This window comes from Cloeon dipterum, chromosome 1, assembly GCF_949628265.1.
Source record: "Cloeon dipterum chromosome 1, ieCloDipt1.1, whole genome shotgun sequence".
In the NCBI taxonomy this organism is placed as follows: Eukaryota; Metazoa; Arthropoda; class Insecta; order Ephemeroptera; family Baetidae; genus Cloeon; species Cloeon dipterum.
In genome coordinates, this window is record NC_088786.1 from 6365526 (window position 1) to 6382422 (window position 16897).

General features: G+C 38.8%; 1 long non-coding RNA gene across 1 annotated transcript; it reads right to left on the minus strand.

The window, feature by feature from the left end:
- Nucleotides 1-14224: 14224 nt before the first annotated feature.
- On the minus strand, nt 14225-15499 carry LOC135948630 (uncharacterized). The gene is made up of 3 exons (XR_010575838.1): nt 14757-15499; nt 14603-14708; nt 14225-14552 (listed from the first exon to the last, which is right to left on the minus strand). It is a non-coding gene; the product is annotated as an uncharacterized LOC135948630 (long non-coding RNA).
- Nucleotides 15500-16897: the final 1398 nt, after the last annotated feature.

Consider the following 16897-nt stretch of genomic DNA (forward strand, 5'->3'; position numbering starts at 1 on the left):
TTCATAACTAAATAAACATTTTTCAATTGAAGTAGTTTTGGAATTTGTTTCATTAAATTAATTTTTTTTTAATTTAAATACATTTCAATTATTACTTTTTAATTTATTATTTAATAAAATAAAATTTTGTAAATATATAACAACACAATTAGACAATTTAAAATTAATTAATACATCTTGTTACAAAGTTTTGATACTATAAAATAGAAAACACTGAGTGATGAGACAATTTAAAATTTAAAGAGATGTATGCACTTTTGTTCACTGTTTGTGTCAATAAATTGAAAAAGGTATCTACTCTTCACCGTAATGTACATATAATTAAAATCCTACCCTTTTAAATCTCTAATTTCTCTTCACGTAAATTAGAAAATTTGTGTCAATTTTAATGAAGAATATGTCAAAATTATGTCGTGATTTGTGTAAGCTCATCTTAAAGACTAGAAAATCTGTAAATATGAGTGTTAAAAATTGAAAATTTTGTACCAAATTATTTTGTGATCCATATATGTAGTTAAATTAAAATGAAGAAATGAGGGTAGGCCAGGTTGTGAGCAATGCTTTTGAACAAATGTTAGTTGGAAACCATAATTATTTGAACTATCGGTTTAGCTTTCGAAAGTGACCTATCATGGCAAATTCCCTTTACAAGAAAAAGATTCAAATAAAAAAGTAAATTTTGCCAACTAATCCTTACTTTGTCATTGAGCAACGTTGAGAGTGTTCTCGTTTACTGCCAATTTCACTCACTTGATCGGGTAAATCGGCCGCTCTCGTCGCGTCTTTTGATAAGCCGCTCTAATTTCCAGACAAGGGCAAACAATACATAATTTATGACTGCGTCGAATTACATCGGCCGTAGTTTATGACCTTTCACGCGGCCGCGTGCCTCCGCAGAAAATGAAATATTGCTAGACCCTAATCTCGCTCTTCGCTACACGCACGATTTATAATAATTTCCTCTCTTCGGCTCTCGCTCGGCAGGCGATTGCTTCAAAAACGCCGCGAGGCTTCAGATAGCCATAATCCGAAAGCAAAAGGGACAAATAACGCAGCAGCCGCGACCGCAATCCGGAAATAAAAAGCCGCGATGCGAGTGTGTGTACGCGTCTGACCAGCAAATATGAGATTTGTTGTGATATTTTACTGGCTGATTTTACGACTGTTTGCTTTACGGCTTGTTCGCTCTCTCCGGCGTTACGAACCAAAGACCGACCTTCTTCAACCCCCAACAAGACGGAAAGGCACGCTCGCGCGACCTAATGTATGCGCCCAGCAGAGAGCGACACGTTCGAGCAGAGGACAATATTTGGACGTAAATTACGCTGCAAGTTTCTTCAGCACGTCTGAAACTTAGCAGAGATTGTTTTTAAGAGAAAGGACTACTTAGTCCCTTGGTATATAAGTCGAAATAAAAAATTTGTAGCACCACTATCAGTCAAGCGGGGATATTTAGTTTATATAAATAACGTTTTAAGCATTTTATATGGAAAATTACTTAAATATATTTTAAAATTCAACATTATTCTAACAAAATTAGATGCCAATATAAAGGCAAAAGCACGCGAGAGTGTCATACTTGTCACAAAAATAATATGCACCTTCTTCGTTGCATAGCAAGCTGTATATTTTTGCATATCTTTACAGAAAAGGCACTGCACTAGAAGAATCTGTATTAACTGGTATAAAAATTGCTACAATTAAGAACTACCTTTTCATGCAAAAACCCTTTTTATTTTAGCGAAAAATTTAAAAAAAATTGGTACTAAAAACTTTTGTTAAAAATTAGACGATGGTTGAAGTTTCCAAAGCTTGAAGCAAAAATTATTCTGTATACTATAGTATTAACTGGTTTAGTCTGGTTCAAGATGCATTTCAGACGGTTTTGGCAGTATTTGACAGTGTTTGTTGCTAAGTGAGATTTAGATAGCTTAAAACTTCATGATTTGTGCTCATTTATTTGATCTCGCAACGATTTTAAGGTCGGAAGAAAGTCGATTGTATGAATATCTAAGTTCAACATCGATCAACAAGAAACAAAAAATGCAGTTTTTAAAATGTTTGTATTAATCAAACGTACTTAAAAAAGGCTAATTTCAATATTTTGATTTTCTTTTGACACTTAAATTAATCTTTTCAATCAATTGTCAGTAATTTACTACGTCAATGTCATAAGAAGTAGTCAAGTTATAATTTCAAATGTCTTAATGTACAGAAAATGTAAGCACAGAGTGGAGAAAAGGGGAAAATTAAAAAAACGCAATTTACTGCACAACCGGGATTTTTCTCCAAAATAATGAAAACAGTTTATTTTCTAAATCCTTCCCTAACAAAAGAAGGAAAAAATAATCGAAATTTAATGTTATCTTTGCGTAGCCTTGTAAATGTATTTGTTCAAAAATGCGATTCAAAACTTCTGATTTATTTTATTTTTACTCTTAAAATAAAATTTAAAAATTACCTGCTTTGAGTAAGTTTGATAAAATATAAAATAAAACCTTTTGTTGCTAACTCTTCCTGAATGCTTGGGGCACAGCCCGAACTTGTGAAGGAGGTCTCAAACATTTCAATCAGCCAATTAGAGACCAAACTGCGATAATGGTAGGGAGGTAGTAGGCGCTCAAGGAGACAACCCACCAAGAAATTGGACAGGTTGGGCCGAGTCAGACGAGTCGAGTCAAGTTGGACCAGTTGTGGACGGTTCCAATCTGGTAATAAAACTCGCGTACTTGTCCTGTCCTTCATAAGGACGAGTCAAGTCGAGACGAGTGTAGGACATTTGAAAAAATTGACGGTTTTAATTCAAGATTTTTGTAATTTGAGGGTGGCAAAGTGGTCCTTTTGAATAGTAGTTTAAATTTCAACTATTGAAAAGGTGGATATCCTTAAACTTAAAAGTGGTTGGGACAAACGCGTCGAGTCGAGTCAAGTCCAGTTTAGGACATTTTGAGCGATACCACTTTGGGACGAGTCAAGTCGAGACCAGTTTTAGACATTTGTAAAAAAATAATGATTTTAATTCAAGATTTTTTAATTTGAGGGTGGCAAAGTGGTCCTTTTGAGTAGTAATTTAAATTTCAATTATTGAAAAGGTGGATATCCTTCAATTTAAAAGTGGTTGGGACGAACGCGTCGAGTCGAGTCAAGTCCAGTTTAGGACATTTTGAGCGATACCACTTCAGGACGAGTCAAGTCGAGACCAGTTTCAGACATTTCAAAAATTTAGTGGTTTAAAATTTAAAATTTTAAAATCTGAGGGTAACAATGTGGTCCTTATTATTTTTATTTTAAAAACTGCGTTTGACATTGAAATATGAATTATATTTTGGTACCTTTACCTTGTTTTAAAACTGGTTCATATAATTATATTTCATAACGTTATTGACGAAAGGACAAATCCCTTTATTAACAATAATCAACATTTTAAATTACCAAACTTTAAAGAGGAATGGTTGTGAATTTCCCCGGAAAATCCTTTAACCCTTTAATCGATTTTCAGCAGTTCAATACGCGGACGGCGGTCGCGCGGGCGCCGTTTCGCGACCTCCTGCGTCGAGCGCCGACCCTCGCAGCCACCCGCGACACCTCGGGGGTTGTTTACATGTGTGCCAGGTTGCTTGCAGAGGTAATCAGCGCCGCACCGTAGCGTCGTGCGACGCGCACGCGGTGCCCGAAGTGGCGTGCGCGCGTCGTTATAGTGCGGCACTTGAAAAATTTCGAGCCGTGTGCCGCGGTCGCGCGCACGCACTTTCGCGACCTCCTGCGTCGAGCGCCAACCCTTGTAACCACCCGCGACCCTTCGGAGATTGTTTACATGTGTGCTAGGATGCTTGCGGAGATAATCAACGCCGCACCGTAGCGTCGTGCGACGCGCACGCGGTGCCCAAAGTGGTGGGCGCGCGTCGTTTTAGTGCTGCACTTGGAAAATTTCGAGCCGTGTGCCGCGGTCGCGCGCACGCACTTTCGCGGCCTCGTGCGTCGAGCGCCGACCCTCTCATCCCCCCGCCACCCCAGAGGGGTAGTTCACCAGAGTACCCAGATGATCGTGGACGCGGTCGGCGCCGCACCGAAGCGTCGTGCGACACTCACGCGGCGCCCGAAGTGGCGAGCGCGCGTCGCATCGGTGGGTAAATTTCGAGCTGCATCTTCGCATTGGGCCCATAGCAAAGGGTCGTCGCACGCAGTTTTTGTTCTTAAATTTTCAAAATAAATTCACGCATGGTATCATCAGTAATTTTAGATCTAACAAAATCGGTGCTCGCAAATATTTCTTTATTAATTCCATGAATTCAATTAAAAGCTATTAAAACCAAACAAATTTTTTACTATACAACTCAAAATTATGATACCTTTTTTTGCTTTTTAAAGAAGCCACAGAATTAAACGGTATATAATTAATTCCAATAAATTCAATTTAATATCATAATTTCTTATAACAAAATATAAATTGTTTAGTCTTATTTTATCCTACCGAGAAACGGGCAAATTTGTAAAAGGTCTGGTTGTAAAGGACAAAAAGGGGCTAAAATTAGGATTTTTAGGAATTTTCAGCCTGCTCGCGGTTGCGGCGGCTGCACACCATGCACATGCATGCACGTGCTTGCATGGTATGCCTGCAGTCAGTGTGCTGCTGCCTGCCTCTGTTATGTGTTATGGAGCGGGGGAGACTGGGGAGAGGGCGGCAGGCAGCAACCCAACGGCCAACGGCAGGACTGGCGAAGAATTCCTTCATCGCCTTACGCGTCAACGGCCGTTCGACACTTCGACAGTTCAAAGTTTAATCAATTAGTAATGGACAACGGACGCCGCAACTCGAGAGGACAGTGGACAAAGTCAAGGATAAGGACAAACGGGCGTCCCGTGGTTCGAACGGATTGCCTGGATCCTACGATCAATTGGGTGAGTGTTGTTCATGTTTGTTAATAATTACATATCTATCTACATAAAATAGATTATCGTCAAAAGAAATCCTACAAGATTATGAGCTATTGCTTATGAATGAATAATTACAGTTTCCGCCGCATTACACACATTATTATCTAGCCCGTTCTAATGAGAATCCCATTAATATAAAAATATGGCTGGCGAAAACTGTGCAAGTCGCAGCGAAAAGTGTATGTAATTCCTCCACAATTTTTTATTTTATTATGCTGATGAGAATTTTTTGTATAACATTCTTAAATAATTATATTGCACAGTTATTATTATTTGCTCGCGTTTACGTACACAATGTACATATGTAAGGCAAAGTTACAGATTCTGCCGGGTTACAAATCTCGCCAGTTCTTATGAAAATCCATTTATTTTATACAAGTAGGGGTGGCGAAAACTGTAACTCGGCGGTTGGAAACTGTAATTTTTCCATACATACAAAACCTTTTACCGATTTCACTCTCACTCCTTCATGCATATGTATTCATAAATAAAAATTTAATGATTGATTGTTGTTTGATATCTTGCAATAATGAAATTCATAAAATAATATGAAAATTAACAGGGTTGCATTTTGTATTTGCTTACCACCTATAATATTCGTAATATGTATTAGTTTTTTTTCATGAATGTAAAATTGCAGTCAAAATAAATGAATGTTCCTTGGATTCTTTTTAATTGCTTACATATATGGCCCTTCCTCTGTTACGAATTGACACCATTTTAAATAAATGTTTTCCATTTAAACTCAACCCTATTGATTTATTTATCGATACTTTTCCATTTTTCAGCTGTTCATTAACCATGATGATGAGGAGCAGCAACCTGTTGCGGTAGGTGGACCCTTAGGAATTGGGCTTGGCCTTCAGGAAGCTGACCAAATCGCTCGAGACCAGACGCACAGAAGACCTCAACCCTCATCCCTCATCAAAGACTAATTATTGTAAGCTGCAAGAAGTGAAGTGAGTGCGACGCAGGTGTGAGTTTCAAAAATTAGAGGTCCATTGTATTTATTTTGGGAAATATTCGGTTTCCTGGGAATTCCCAGGAAATTAATTTAGACAATGCCATTGGTAGAACTTGACATAAAGAATTGAAGGTGGTATTAGGAGAATAATTTAAGCCTGGGTGAACATAACTATTTGTATGTTTATTTTTATATGTATGGTTTTAAATAATTTTTTAGGTTTATTATCCTATATTTTCAAGTATGAGTCTTTTAAGTTTTACCTGGAGTCTATCTTTACCTGTATGAAAAGCTTTAATATTTTATGGCTGCATTAATAATACTCAACACATATTCCCACATTTCATGCCTCAGGGCACTCCGGGAGTGCTAATACCATTATTTATGGTTTTGTATTGAAACAATTAGTAAAATGTAATTCAACCACAAACATTAGCTGTTCAATTCTCTGCTAATATAATTATAGGACATTTATTGATAATTTTAATGGGTAATACAGGCCTTAGAAGTTTCATAGTATCTCTTTTGATTTTGGGTCAGATTGGTTAATTAATTCCCTGGAAATTCGGATCCCGAGCTGAAGTATAAGCGGTTATATGAGAATCGGGCCAGGCTCAGGTATTATTTTCGGGACAGGAATCCCGATGAGCAGCTCCAGGGCTGAAGCAAAGCCGCCGTGGATATAAGGGATATTAACAATCATAAACATATCCGACATATCCATGAAAATATGCGGATTCGATCTCCAAATTTTGGATGTCTATTTTAGGGGTTTTTTGGCATCAAATTTTTAAGGAGAAACTTATGTTTGCCTAAAAGTACTTGTAAAATAGATCGAGAAATGCCAGGTTTGAAACTCAGGAATGGGGGACGCGGTCTAAGAGCTACAGTCCACCTTTCATTCACAGATAACTCGATTTTCGGGGATTTTAGAAATAACGAATAAATAGGGATTCTCGAGCTTCAAACCTGGAATTTCACCATCTTTTTAAGCAATCAGTTTTTTCCAATTTATTAAGCAACTTTAAGTGGCAAGAAAAATTCCCCCGCCAATAAATAATCAAAATTTTCTTGCTTCCCTCCCCTGGTGCATGTTATCAAATTTAGCCATCTTGCAGGCAGTTTCAAGCGAATTTTGAAATTTGATGGGCGATAAGTACATTGGACGGGATTTTCAGCGTGGAAATATTTTCTTGCCACTAATAGTTGCTTAATAAATTGGAAAAAACCTGATTGTTTATAAAGATGGTGAAATTTCAGGTTTGATGCTCGATTGCTCGGGAATCCCTATTTATTCGTTATTTAAAAATCCCCGAAAATCGAGTTATCTATGAATTAAAGGTGGACTGTAACTCTTAGACTGCGTCCCCCATTCCTGAGTTTCAAACCTGGAATTTCTCGATCCATTTTATAAGTACTTTTAAGCAAACATAATTGTCACCTTAAAATTTCGATGCCAAAATATCCCGTCCTATCGACTTTAAAAATTTGAAGTTCGAATTCGCCTGGAACTGCTCATCGGGATTCCTGTCCCGAAAAAAATACCCGATCCTAGCCCGATTCTCATATAACTGCTTAATATTTCTGCTCAGGATCCAAATTTCCTGGGAATTCCCGGATAACCAAAAATTTCTCGATATCAATGGACGCTCTATTAAGTGTCATACAGTAGAATGTTACCCCTGGCGCCAGTGTATTGCCGGCGTCGAAATCTAAGGACTGATGAATTAAAAACCGTTTTAAAACGAATAAGGAATTTAAAAGAATTGTTTTAAGAATAATCCAGTGATGATATGCGATGACACACGATAACTTAATATATAAATAATATTTATGTAGGGCTGTGGTATGAACCTGCTGATGGGTCTTTGAAAACAGTAAGAAATAAATATGATGAAATTTCAGTAATACTAATGAGCTCATTTCATTTTGCTATTTTACCTAATTTTTTTTAAGGTTGGGCGAAATTTGTGCAAAGACCAAGCTTAAGAAAGGCATTTCTGGCTAGGTCTTTGGACAAGTTACATCCGTTCCCAGATAAGAGCCTAAAATAGGCCTAGCAGGGCTGCAAGGCCCAGCTGGGCCGCGGGGGGCCGTGCGGTCCCAAATGGTGTAAAACCCGTCCCACTCGTCTCGACCAAATCCCGTCCCACTCGTCTCGACCAAATCCCGTCCCACTCGTCTCGGCCAAAACTTGACTCGTCCGTCTCGACGGTAATAAAAGACGTCATAAAAGCGGTCAGAATAGAAGTCTCCAGGACCAGTGGACGAGTCACGTCTATGACGTCCAAAGGACGTCTCTTTTCTTGGTGGGAAAGAGCTCTTCTTCAAGCCAGTCGAGTCTGCCATCGTTTCAAACGAGAAATGCCGGGGATATATATATGTCACAAAGAGAAAAGGCGAAATCGATCAGGGCCTTCCAAGAAGCTGCGTTTTCGGGGGCTATGTTGACATCGAGTCGGCCGCCGCAGGTGCGAAAAACAAACAAGCAAAGTAATTAGCACGACCCTTAATTAAATAAACAGCATAGAAACTACGTGGAGTAGGGGTGGGGACTTTTCGGCCTGGAGCAGTTTGAGAAGGGCCGGAAAACTTGGGCACAGTTAAAGCTGCTGCTCGGCGCATTGTGTGCATGCGACTTGGCTGGCATTCAAGCGGCTCACCTGCCTTTGTGCGCGCGGCGCGGGGCAAGAGTCGCTGCGAAAAACACGCGCCTCGTGTCATTGTCTCTTAACTAACTTGCCTGAATAGATCCCAAGTTTCCGAATTAATTAATTATCCGGCGGGCAGCTTTTCTCCGCTCAGCCAGCCGATTGTCAGCTAAGCAGGGCCCGCGAGTTATGGATCTTGGACGCAAACTTGCGAGCGCACCTTTTGTCCCCAAAGCCCGGGTTACTTTAGATAATTGATTTTGTTTAAACGCCCTCGACGTTTCCACCGGCGGCAGCGGTGGCGAGACAATCGCGGGCCGCCTATTTCGCGTTGATTTATCGCCGCGGAGGCTGAAAGTGGAACGATCGCGTCTAGCATCAGCCAAAGGTATAGCGCGCGCGGCACGTATTTACCCAGCGCTCTCGTGCACCGCTGACTGCGCGAAATGTAACGTAGCGATTTCAAAAATAAGCATAATACACCGCAGCGCTCCGACGTCTCTGATGGGAAATGGAAATTCAGCATTCAATAAAATTATGTGACCTAAATCCTGCTCCGCACACAAAAGGTTGAAATACATTCATTCATTCTGCAAGCACCACGGGAAAAAATTTTGCTGCTCGTGAGTTTTCGACAGCAGTTCATCAGATCGATTATCATCTGGAAAAGAACTAGTTTCAATAAATAGAGCGAAATGTTGGCAACTCACTGCAAGAAGGTCCAGAATATAGACGTTGAAACAATAAAAAATAACAGACGTATATATAATAAAACCGGGGGCCGGATTGCGATCTATTTTTGTTCCCGACGGTCAGACGTCAATATGGCGTCGAAATAATGGATGCCAACCTGGAGACAATCAGAAGCATAAAAAGTTGCGTGCTGATCTAATAATATCATTTTACAGCTGAACATTGCGTCTCTTTTGCTCGCGCGTTAAGCAGTTTTTGTGCCATCTTATGGTTGATTCGCCACTATGTATAGGGGGTTATCGGCTGTTGGTAAAAAAGCAACAATAATTTTCACTGTGCTGACGGTATTTTCATGTTAAATTTTCCAAGCAAATTTCATTTTAAGTTTGTAACTTTCCCGCCGAACTATACCAGACGCTATATCTTCGCGTCCCGTGAATCCTGTAGATATGATCCTGAGAGTCGCAAATCAAACTAAATGGTTCAATCCTCCCAAATATTTAATTTAATAAAGAATTTTCCTAGTTATAATTAGACAATATTTAGCTAGAGCCACACTTGCTTCAGACATAAAAAATGAAACTAAAATCATCAACATAAATATATGTAGTAAAATTCTGCAAACCATCCGATTTTAAAAATCGCCAATAGATGGCACCAACGTTCATTTTAAAAATTTCTTAGTACTTCCAGAGCGATTTAATCATATTTAATTCCACTTCTTTTCATTCTTGGCGTAAAAATAGCTGAATTACATCGTTTAAAGTGCTGGAAATCAATACTAGAAGTGCCAATCGGAGAAGAAACCTAAAATACTAAAATTATAAACTAAGAATTTATAAAACAAGAAACAGCAGTTTACAGAAAATTGTTCCCTGAACCGGCAAACATGAAGCGAATAATGCATACACAAAATCTCGCAATCTTAAGCACCTTACGTGAAATAGGAAACTGTGCCGCATAGCAGCTCTACCGTGCGGGTAGTATAAATTTCGTTTATTTAATTCACATACAGCTAGAAACTCGTTTTATGTTTGTCATGGAGTAATCGCATTTAAAATTAGTTTACAACGATTCCACGTGTGAATGTAAACGTCCAAAATTGTAGGAATTAACCATTAAATATGAAACAATACAAGAGAGTCCTCACTATTTGAAAAACATGTCAATTTTGCAGCCACTTTCTTAAAGTACTAGGTCAATTTTGGATTTTAATCCATTCTCAAATATCAGTATTATCAAATGAATGTATAACAAGAATTTTCAAGGGGTTCTTTTTGTAGCACTGACTGCAGGTACCACACATTCCTGTTTGCAGCGTGTTCCCCTAAATATTTAAAATCCGCTCCAATGTCGAGCAGAGCTGGAAAGCTGCAACAAAGCCGACTGTTTTCATCTCCAAAGGCAGAACACAGGTTGTTTCCGCTGGAGTGAATACTGCCGCTGCTTCTTTGCCGTTTGTGCGTCTCCGGTGCAACGCATTTCAAAGCTGCTTTTCACGAGCAACACACACACACACATGCGAAAATGCGGCCCCGTTCGAGTTGAGTGAAGTGAAGGCAGCAATCCAAAACAAAAGCCGGCCGTCCGGACAGCAGCAGGTTGGCAGGCTTCGCATCTGCAAATTAAGACACACGCGCGCGTGGCCTTGTGCTGCTGTTTAGCCCCAGTTGCGATATCACGCCGCACACACGACTGACCGCCGCCTGCCCGTTTAATATCAGCAAACTGACTGACTGGCCAGCAGCCGGAATGAACTCTGTGTGCCGACAGGATTATTTACATGCGAACGACTCTTTCGCACGAATTAACGCCTAGGTAAGGAGCTGATAATCTGACCCGAGCGCACTTTGCACAATACACAAAGAAAGCCTGCTGACCAACTATGAGCTTATCAACTCGAATAGCTTAAAGAGGTAATTTTTATGAGCAGGATTAGGTATTAATTATTTTAAACTCTAAGCAAAACTCACTTAGTCTCGTAACGTAATTTAAATTTTGGAATCCATCGTGTAGCGGGGTGAAACTTTTTGAGTTAAGGCACGCCCTTTACAAGTGCCGACTTCGAGTTGTGATCTGAGCCAAAATTTTTGCATATCTGACCCAAAAGGGCCACGCAGGATCCCCCCGACAAACCCCGTTCCTTTTCTTCCGATTTAAAATCAAATAAACAACATTTTTATTAACATTGATAGAGCGATTTATTTTAAACAGTAATTTATAGTGATTTACAGTAATTTATACAGTGGAATTTGCGTTTAAATCTTCCGACTTCCAGCAGTTCCAGCCCAGAGTAAAAATTCCAAACAAATGGCACTTCAATCGACGAAAAATTCAGCTAGAATCATATTAAGATCAAATACGAGCCGATACAATCAAAATCCTAGGAGGAGATGAATTTTGAACTTTGAAAAATGTGATTATTGCATTTTCTCCATCGGTATCATACAGGAAATCGAAAATTAGCGATTTTTTCTTAAACGTAGGAAACTTTAAGAGCTTTATCGACTACATTGCACGCGCTGGGTCACCGCTGGTCAGGAAACGAATTTTCAGATTTTTTGCGCCCGCATAGGAAAATTTAAATAAATTTTTAGGCTTCGCGATGGGCATATATATGTTCACGGGCGAAAAAGTTTTTTTTTTAAAGTCAGCCGTTCATCTGATCGTCAACCACGACCCCTCATCGTACAGGAGGTCTCTTGGACCTGTGGTACCCTAACGCTTTTTCAGGGTGCAGTGACCTGAGATCCTCTCCCAAGTCATGTATTTAAATGCTTTTTCAGTAATTTAGAGCACATTTAGCGATACTCGGCGACAAATTTTGGAATTAAGACATATTTCCATAATTTTTAAAACGTATAAAAAAACTAGGACCAAGTAAATATCCGAGTTTGCTCAATTACTCGTAAATTGCGTTTCTTTGATATTCATTCCTCTCATCGCCAAATATTTCCAACGAAATGCGAATTACTTGGTAAATATCCATTTGGGAGAAATAAATTACGATTTTAATCACGGAGAGTGCTTGCTTGATTAGCATTCAAATTTTGAACCCGATTTTCTTAGAAACTGAAAGGACCTTTTTAATCAAATTTAGATCTCTCAATTTTCAGTGAAAGGCCAAATGGATACTTCACGCAATATTTCAGCACTTCTTTGGAACGGTATGTCCAAACCTTTTTTAAAGGGCATTTCATTCGGACAGTTTGTCACGGAAAAATCTCGAAAGTCCTCCTGTATATATTTTATTTAAAAATGGCCTGTCTATCTTCTTGGAGACAGCTCAACTCTTCTCTCTAGTAATTATTAAATGCAAATGTCCCGTCAGCGTGGTTTGCATATTCGCGTGAAATTTGTCACTTCTTCTTTCCGAGAAAAATCCAAAGTAGAGACAATCTTGCGTGTCACGACAAAAGTTGAATGACACTATACGGACGGTACGCTCTCAACCCTTTTCTCTGGCGATCACGGCGGATAAACAAGAGCGGCGGCGGGCGCAAAAAGCCGGAGTGGCTTTCTCGCCGGTGTGCTTATTGCCGAATGCAAACGACGACGACGCGACAACGAGTGCGTGGCGGGTTAGCAGATGACCAGATTGCCAGGCTGCTTTTACGTCTTCACGTCGGCTGACACATGCACACAAACACCGCCGGCCGCCCCGGCGAAAAAGCCTTGACGTTTAAAAGGCCGCGCCTTTGACACGTCGTGCTGAAAAAAGGCAAAAGAACCTGCGAGAGAGTGACGCCCAGCCGTTCGCTCCTTCCCGCCCGTCGGCCAGGAAGATAAATGCGAAACCGCCTATACAACGGGGCGAATGGCTGAAATTGAGCGAACGCACTCACGCATCTCGGTTTTATTTCTTAGCAAATATAAAAGTTAGATGCTGAAATAGCCTATTTAAAGGTTTTCGGCTGCTTTTTACCCATGTTTGTTCAGATCTTGCAAAATCACATTTTAATTATTGGACTCGTCGGTTTGAACATCTGAAAAAGAAAATAGATAAAAGGTTGAGTTCAGACGTTCGTAAGGCTTTATAATTTTTTCGATGAAATAAAAAATTTTATAATTGAACTTTTCTGTCTAAATTAGCTTGTTCCCGCGCGCGTTTGAAGTCAGAAACTTTCATAAGAGTGCTTAACAGTAATAAATATATTATCTTGTTTATCAATTGTTTCAAACACATAACTCTAAATTTAACCAACCACTTTTAATTTAATGAAAGTTACAAACTTAAAAGGACGAACAACCATAGAATCTTATGTTTTCCATTTTTTCTCTGAAAATCCAACTAACTCTTCAATGAAAAAAATGGATGCAAGAAAGAATTTGTTAAGGTTGTTGTCAATAATTATTATATCCACAAGAAATACACGAACTTGACTAGAGAGAAAGCAGAGAAAGTATACTTTTTAGGTGAATTATGAGGAAAATAAAATGCACAAAAAGAATTCTCTAATATTGGAAGGCCTTAAAAATGATTCGAGTAATTAATCTATAGTATTTTCAATAAAATTTCAAATATGCTTTAATACAGCCTGTTCAATCCTTTCTAGTTATTTAATTTTCCTATAAATTTAGCAATATATTATATTAGATGATTAAATTACTCTTCAGCTCAACTCGCGTTAAATTTTTGCTCCGTTTAAAATCATTTCAGTGTTTGTCACGTTGAGTGCCACTACTTCCGCTACCAGTGCCGGATGACCAAATGGTTTTGCGACTACTCTGACTTAGCAACTCGTGCGTTTGCACATTGCGCTGATGGTGATAGTTACTACTGTCATCGTTATGTTTCGTTTAAAATTTTACATCAAGTGTATATATTCATAAAAAGGCTCGGCACTTCATTTGATTAAAAGTGTTATTTATAAAGCCACAAATACTTTATAGGCCAGTCTCTTCTTCTCTAACTATGCTAATGGCTGCATAAAATAACTAACTTGATTTAAATAAACAGTCATTTTTTTCAAAAATATTTATTGATTTATTTTGAAAAGGAATACAAATATCACAAGCAATTCAAATACGATATCTTTAAACGTCTTTCTCACATAACGTAAAAGCAGCTTCGTTGCAGTCAGTAATTTTCAGTCGAAAATCTGGCGCCTTCTTCGGATCATTTTTAAACTCAAAAAGTGCACATTCTGTGGTGTTTTGAAAAATCGTCGTATTTCCATTGAGCTCCGCATTTAGAAAAGATTTCTTAATGGAACGAGGCGTGTCAACGGTGCAGAGGAAGAATTCTTTGCTGCAATTGCTCTTGTATACTGGCAATCGCAGTTTGCCCACGACTCTCACTTCTGGGGCTAAATGGAAATAATTCAAAAATCAAAATAATTATAATATAACGGGTTACGTAATGCTTCTATAACGCATCGAACTTCATCGTAGCTCTTTGGCAGCCAATGCTTTGTGTCAGGCCAAACCATGCCGCAAATCATCGAGGACATATCGTAGTTGGACTAATTTCCTGGTTTATAGATTTCTATTTTGAAGAGTTTTTTACTCACAGAAGAGGTAATGTGCGTGAAATCCAATATCTTTCCACAAATCGGATGGGAAATTTGAGCAGCTGCAAATTGGTCCTTGGATAATTTTGCCAATAAAATTTTGAACGTGAATTACCCATTTTGAACAGAGCATTGTAATTTTTGAACTGCGTATATAGGTAATTGGTTAAATTAAACAAACACATCGAAAAGAAAGCATACATTTTGTAAATGCAGGTAGCACTTTGGACATCCATTTTTCTGAATCTATATGTTTCATTTTTTTAAGTTTGTTCCGAAAGTGGCACTGGAATTTAATTTTCGACTCTGCCAATTGACTCCTGAGGGTCAAATTAGGTTAGGCTTCCGAATCAATCGGTTTAATACGCCACAACGTGTGTCAAAAATCGGTGGAAAGCATAAAAACCGTTACTTTGGTGGTATTTTGTCTGAATTTATCAAAATGTTCCGCAAGCAAGAATGCCGGTGACTTACAAGATATATTTCTGATTGGCTTAATATAACATAATTATGCTCACAGTTAGCACATATACAGATCGAGATGGTAGCGCCACAGTGACAGACAGTGTAGGTAACCAGCTGCCAACCTTGACGCTTAATTATTACCCTGGCTCTGGTTGAGACGCTATGCTTTCTCGATCTGGCTCCTTTTATGTTGGCACCGATATTCGGATCGTCATGTTTTGTTGACCAAGTCTTTTGACTTTTTACCTATTTTGACCCTCAGGAATCAATTGACATGAAAAAAACTCCAGGGCTTCATTTAAGATCATAAAACTAAAAAAATTTTATGGTGATTTCAAGCACAGAAATCATCTAAATTTGAAACTATACATTGTTGTATCTCTCCTGCGGTTTGCCAGAGGTCGAGTTATAGCTGCAAGAGTCCCATTTCGAATCTAATTCCAAACAAGAAGCAATGCAGCTGGCGATTGCTGCTTTTGAAGCAATTTTCTCTGACCGCCGACACCTTGAATTCAAAATTACGCTCTCCACACGAGCTATGGAGAAAAATTTAATGCACGCAGACTTACAACGTCCAAAAATCATACCTGTGTGATAAATCTGCAAATATACATTAGTACGGTTCGAACTGAATAAAAATTCATTTTTCCTTACAACAGAAACTAGAGCAACGACCAACATACTGCATTATAGCGTTAGCAGCACTGAAGTGCGATGAGCAGCGAGTTGCAACGCCATCATGCTTTCACATCCTGTTCTGTTTCCTTTTCCATTTCGAAAAAGCTGAAAAGAGGGGTCCTGCAATGGATGTTTTTTAACGTAAAAATCAAGTGAAATTATAAATCAATATTGAAAAAAAATATTTACAATTGCATTAAGGACACGAGAAGTACCCGTAAAAAGTCATTTATTATTATGTCAGCCCTCACGAGCGAAGAGTCTTTTCTGCAATGCCCTCACATATTTCTTTTTTATAAAACATCTTTTTTTGTAAATTTTGAATTCAAATTTGACATTTATGTTCTCTGCTGGTTAGAGAGGTAGAAGGTTTTCTACCATTTAATTACAATTAACTTTTTACTATAAATCTCCGAAAGCGAAAGTTAAACACATAAGACACATTTTAGAAAACACATAACTACACTTATGTCACACACACATAGAAAAAAGAGAAAATGGTGTGACGATGAGAGCAGGATTTCTGCTTTTTAAAGTGTATATTGAATGAAAATTAAAGGCAAATAACTAAATTATAATCCAGAGGCTATGTTAGAATTTCTTACGTTATGCGCATCTCGCAATCGCTGCGGCGACAAACGGAGGAGCAGAGAGGAGAAAAATGAAATTTCTGTTTCTGCCGCTCCCATTCAATTCCGACGAAACAATATTTTCATCTCCTTTCGGCATAAACTCCAATAAAAATTTCTCCGCCTAGCAGTATTATATTTTTCTCCTGCAGTGCCAGCGCCTTATTATTTCTTCTCCACCCGCTCCTCCATCGCAGCAGAAGATGTAAAAAGTTATTATTGGCAATATTCAAAGAAATTTTTAAGCGCCGCCGGGCCAGAAATTATTTCCCGGGCGCGCATGCCTCTTCACTTTGTGCTGCTGCTGCTGGTGCGTTAATAAGCCGCGCCATCCTCCTCTCTTTCCACGTTAACTAACTTAAATTGAGA